The sequence below is a fragment of the Carlito syrichta genome, unplaced genomic scaffold (assembly GCF_000164805.1).
Source record: "Carlito syrichta isolate Samal-C Ts95f unplaced genomic scaffold, Tarsius_syrichta-2.0.1 Scaffold314080, whole genome shotgun sequence".
Classification (NCBI taxonomy): domain Eukaryota; kingdom Metazoa; phylum Chordata; class Mammalia; order Primates; family Tarsiidae; genus Carlito; species Carlito syrichta.
In genome coordinates, this window is record NW_007258176.1 from 104,127 (window position 1) to 109,523 (window position 5,397).

The window sequence follows — 5,397 nt, forward strand, 5'->3', positions numbered from 1 at the left end:
ACTTTGGTCTTCAAGTTCTGAGATTCTTCCTTCTACTTGGCTAATTCTGCTTTCCATGCTTATCAGTTTGTTATTTATTTCATTCACGGTATTCTTTACTACTGTTGTCTCTGTTATCAACTCCTTCAGTCTTTCATCTTGTCTCTCCTCAATTCTATTTATTCTCTCTATTGATGTCTTGATATCTGGGTTTGTAGTTTGAGACCAGTCATTCTGGGTGCTCTTCATTATTTGCATTCTGAAGTCTGTTTTCTCAGTGTCTGACTTCCCAGGGGTCTGTGTGAAACCCATATCCTTCTTTTAGTTTGTCTTCATTGTGAAGATTTTCCTCCCCCCAACCCACTTTTTTTCCCTCCTCTTTAATTCTGTTGTTCAGGGATGGGGGCGGTTGCTTTTACTTCTGTTTGCTCAATCTCCTATTCTTCCTTATTTGGATTCTCTGGCTTTGTTCACTTCTGAAGCTGGACTATGGATTGGGGGCTTTACTTTTTGCAGTTTTGAAATTTAATTGAGGGGATAGCTGTAATTCAGAACCTATCTGCTGATCCCAGTGTCCGCTGACAGGTGTGTGGACACCCTGGAACCCACTTCCCATTGCCTTACAATCTGTCCTGCAGGGGTGGTATAGGTTTGCTCCCTGAAAGCAAAATGAGATAAGAAAAAGGAAAAGAATGAAAAACGAAGAGGAGAGGCAAGAAGAAGATGGAGAGAGAGAAAAGTAAGAGGGAAAACAGACAGACATACCAACTAACAAATGAAAAGAGACACAAAGACAGAAAAGAGTAAAAAAAAAAAAACACTAAAACATAAACAATCATGCAAACACACAAACCAACAAAAACCTCCCTAGTGATGTAATTTTTGCATACACAAACAGGAAGTCTTAAAAAAATCAATAAAATAACAGAAACAAAGCAAGTACAAAAACATCAAAAACAGAAAGAAAAGAGAAAAAACTAAAACAAACAAAAATGAGCCAAACAAACAGACAAAAAAGAACAATGAACCAAACTCTCTCTGAGGTCTTTCCTGTAAGTCTAACTTCCTTTGGGCTCTGGTCTCCAACTCCTTCCCTCTGCTCTCAGCTGATAGTGTTGCTCTCAGCATGGGTCAGATGCACCAGGCCTACTGTGGAAGGAGGGTCGATCAGATCTGGACTTAGCTGACTTGCTGCCTGTCAAATCTGCCACTCAGATCTGACCTATTTCCTATCCAGCATGGGGGAGGGGCTTCTGTCCCTCCAAGTTTGATGAGATTACCTTAGGTCCCAGGTTTCAGGCTGAGTGGAGCTGGATGGACAATGCAGGTCTCTGCCTGGGACAGAGAAAATGACTGTGGTCGGTGTTTCCTCACTGGGGGATGGGGCTCTTCTCCAACACTCCCCAATCTTCTCTCTTCACTGATCGGATCCAGGGCTCCAGCCAACTTGCTATAACAGGTCATCACTGTTAAGATTCTTAACCATCAAAAACTTAACTATAACAGGTGTGGGCCAGGAGCCAGGCAATGAGAATCAGCTGGATTCAGTAAACTTTTCTCAGGAGAGTCCCTTGAACAGCAGATGATCCTGCACACTGGCGGCTCCAACTCAGGGTAGTGGCAGTTGTAGTTGCTTCCAGAGGGGAGCCCCAGGTGCAAGAACTCGAGTCTGTCCTCAGACAAACTTTCATTCACCCACAGCACACACCTACTCATACAGAGAGTCTTTATGGACACTGGCTTTTGCAGAGACTCTCACAGTCCAACCTGTCCCATCACCATCTTGCCAGATTCCCCCAGTAAATTATCGTTCATAGCAGTGCCTCCTGGTCTGATAATATGGTACCCCATTTCTCAATGTAGAGGTTTAAAATAAATCAAAGTGAACATTAAGTTGTACAAAGCTACCTTATGTCTGCTCTCATTTACTAAAGATCAGTTTTTACTCATATTCAAAATACATGGAATGTTGGCACAAAACCAAAGGGCTGTAGAAAGATCACCCATGTTCTCTGGGTTACTGAAACTTCATTTCTCTAAAAACATACCCTTATGTGGTCTTAATTTTACAAATTCAACTGTTGCAAAATATCTAAATAATAAGCAACAATTAAAATAAAATGTTTTATTTGTAAATTATGTACAGAATACACTTAACATTACAACAAGGAAATGGAAGGAAAGAACCATTGCCCTCCAGCCACGTTGTTCTCTGCTGGAGATGACCATTGCTCTGGACCAGATGTAAAATCAGTTTGGATTTCCCATATTGGTAAAGGAGAGTTTGTAGCAAAACTAAAAGTGTTGTTGCACTTTGTTCCTAGTTGTTTTCTTTCCACAAAATGCTTTTCAACCCTGCTAATTTGGAATTTGTTTTGTTTTTTTTTTGAGTTGGAGTCTCATTCTGTTGCCCAGACTGGAGTGCAGTGGCTGCTCTCGGCCACCACAGCCTCGACCTGCTGGGCTCCGGCGATCCTTCCGCCTCAGCCTTCTGAGTAGCTGGAATTACAGGCGTGTGCTACCACGCCTGGCTGATTTTTTAATTTATTGTAGAGATGAGGTCTTGCCAAGTTGCCCAGGCGGGTCTCGAACCCGTGGGCTCAGGCAATCCACTCCCCTCAGCCTCCCAAGGTGCGGGATTACAGACTGAGCCACCGAGCCCAGCTTAGAATCTTAAAAGAAGTTTCCTGGTATAACTTTATAATGAGAAACAAAAACTTAACTATCAAGAACAATGAGTTTAGACATCTTAAAGAAAATGTGAATGGCTACATAACTAGGCATAATCTGAAATGCTGGAGTTCCCTTAAAGTTATTTTGATTAGTCTCACAGTAAAAATCCATACAACCATTTTTAAAAATACCATTAATCTAATGTCATTGTGGAAATTATCAAATGGATAAAATTATTAATGGCTTTAAACTGTGCCAATAATAGTACCAAGATTCTATAAAATGAAGGATTGACTATAACTGCTTAGTTGTCAAATATACTTCAGTAAATAGATTTAAAGAATACTACAAATGCCAAGTGTACATGGTGATGATCAACTGACATAGAAAATCCAATCTCTTGTATTTACTCAGCCCCAGATTAGTCATATTATGACTTTTCACATGAGGATTTAGGTGTCTCACCATCATTGTCTTCCTCCTCCTCCTCCTCACAATCCCCATCTGTCTGTTGTTCCAGTTCCTCTTTTGTTATCATTTCGAAATCATTTCCATTCCCACTACTGTGCTGGGACTGGTCATCTTCTCTCCGGTCACTGTCTGTATCTGAGTGCCACTCTCCACCAGAGCCCTCTGCCCCATGACTTCCTGTACCTGCTTTTCCTTCCTCCTCCTCCTCCTTCTTACTGTCTGACTTCTCATCGGACCTCTAATGCTTTTTCATTTTGGGTTTCTCACCTTTCCTTGAGTCCGCTTTTGATCCCATGCATTCATGTGTGTACAGGGGCCTGAAAAATCAATGAAGTCCACATCAGCAGTCAGGTTTGGCAAGAACCAAAAGTGATGCCTTTCCCTAGTGATGAGCCAGATGATGAGAAGCCTAATGCAACGAGCAACAGCAGGGAGAAGAACACTGGCTACAAAACAGCCTGCACCCACACTGAGGTAATAAATGCCTACTCTCATTTCTACTGGCCAGAGAGGAAAGACAGTGGCCACTATTAATAAAATCTCAAGAATTAATCCCATGACAAATATTTTAAAGTGAACCGGGTCATAGATTCACACATATACCTCATTTCCATCCCAGAAAACTTGGTCATCATGTGGCTTAAGTTTGAACTTTTTCTTAGTTTCCTTCTTTGGGGGAGTGCCTGGAGTTTCATTCTTTTTGGAGTCTTCCTTTTCACCATCTATTTTTTTCTCATTTTCCTTTTTTGCCCTTTCATCTTTTACATTTTCCTGCTTGCTCTCTTTATCTTCTTCTTTTCCACTTTCAGCTTTTCCTTTATCTTTTTCTTTCTTTATGCCGTTGTCATACCTCATTTTGATAACTTTCAGTGCCCAATAAAAAATCTGCTTCTTTAAAAGTCTATTGCAGCAGTCAACCACAGACTCGCTGATTGTAGATAAAGCTTCTTCTCTTTTCTTGGCCTTTGCCCACTTTGAATTCAAAAGGCAATCCACTACTTTTGAAGCAATAAAATAATCAACCCAGTGACCCATCATATTGGTGAACTTGGACAGTTGAATCGAAGATACTTGGCAAGTCTTCTCTTTTTTAGATCCAGTTTCCTGGACCTGATTCTTCAGCTGCCTGCCTTCCACCATGTTGGCCGCTCTGCCTGGGCCATGACATGGAACCAGCATTTTCTAAAATTCTTATAATTTAAGATTATACATTTAGGTCTTTGATCTATTTAGAGCTGATTTTTGTGTATAGTGAAAGGTAGGGGTCCTGTTTCATTCTTCTGCATGTGGTCAGCCAGTTTTTCCAACACAATTTACTGAATAGGTTCTAGTCTTCCCAGTGGTTGTTGGTGGAGGCTGAGCTCTTCAGCATATACTTCTCTGACCCCCCATCTGTAGTGTCAAAGAGTTCCAGTGGTGATGTGCATCATTATCCTGTTGTTTCTGTACAAGTTGCCATAACCAAGTGGCTTAAAACAACACAAATTTGTTATATTACAGTTCTAAATTTCAGAAGTGTGAAATGTGTCTCTCTGGGATAAAATCAAGGTATTATCAGGAATATCTTCCTTTTGAGGCTCCAAGGAAAAATCTGTGTCTTTGTCTTCTCCAACTTGTCAGGCCTTCTGCATTCTTCAACTTGTATTCTCTTTCTCCATTCTGCAAGTCAAAAACCACATAACTTTGACCTGTGGTTCTGTTGTCACATTTTCTTCTCTAACCCTGACTCTGCTGTCTCCCTCTTCCACTTATTGTGGATATTGGACCTGCCTGGATAATCTAGGATCATCCCAAGAGCCTCAACCTAATCACATCTGAAAGGTTTATTGTGCCATATTAGGTGACCTTACCACAGGTTCCAGGGACTAGGACTTGGACATCCATGGGAGACTGTTATTCTGTCTATCACATAACTTCACCAATATTTGTCCCTCTCTCTCCCAGAATTTCAAACTTTAGTATAGACTCCTATTCCTATATTAAACACTTTCATTCTGAAGTACCAGAGTGGGTCTGTTTCCTGGAGAAACCAACACTGATACATCTTCCTACCCCCAGAAGAGCAAAAATATTGTTTTTCTGTTATCTTAAAGTCTCCAAATGGGCAGTGGCTATAAATTAGTTATTTGATTCGGCAAGGCTTCATTGTACATTCATTGACATATCATATTTGTTTGGGATTTATTCCTATGTTCTTTCATGTATGTGTGTTCTGCTTTCAACATTAAACTGAGAAATTCTTGTGGAATGGAGATTTGTCTTCTTAGCTTTCTG

The 5,397-nt window shown here is 40.7% G+C and overlaps 1 pseudogene; it reads right to left on the reverse strand.

Annotated features, from left to right (window-relative positions):
* Positions 1-2,871: 2,871 nt before the first annotated feature.
* LOC103273532 lies at positions 2,872-4,266 on the reverse strand (annotated as a pseudogene).
* Between the last annotated feature and the right edge of the window lie 1,131 nt (positions 4,267-5,397).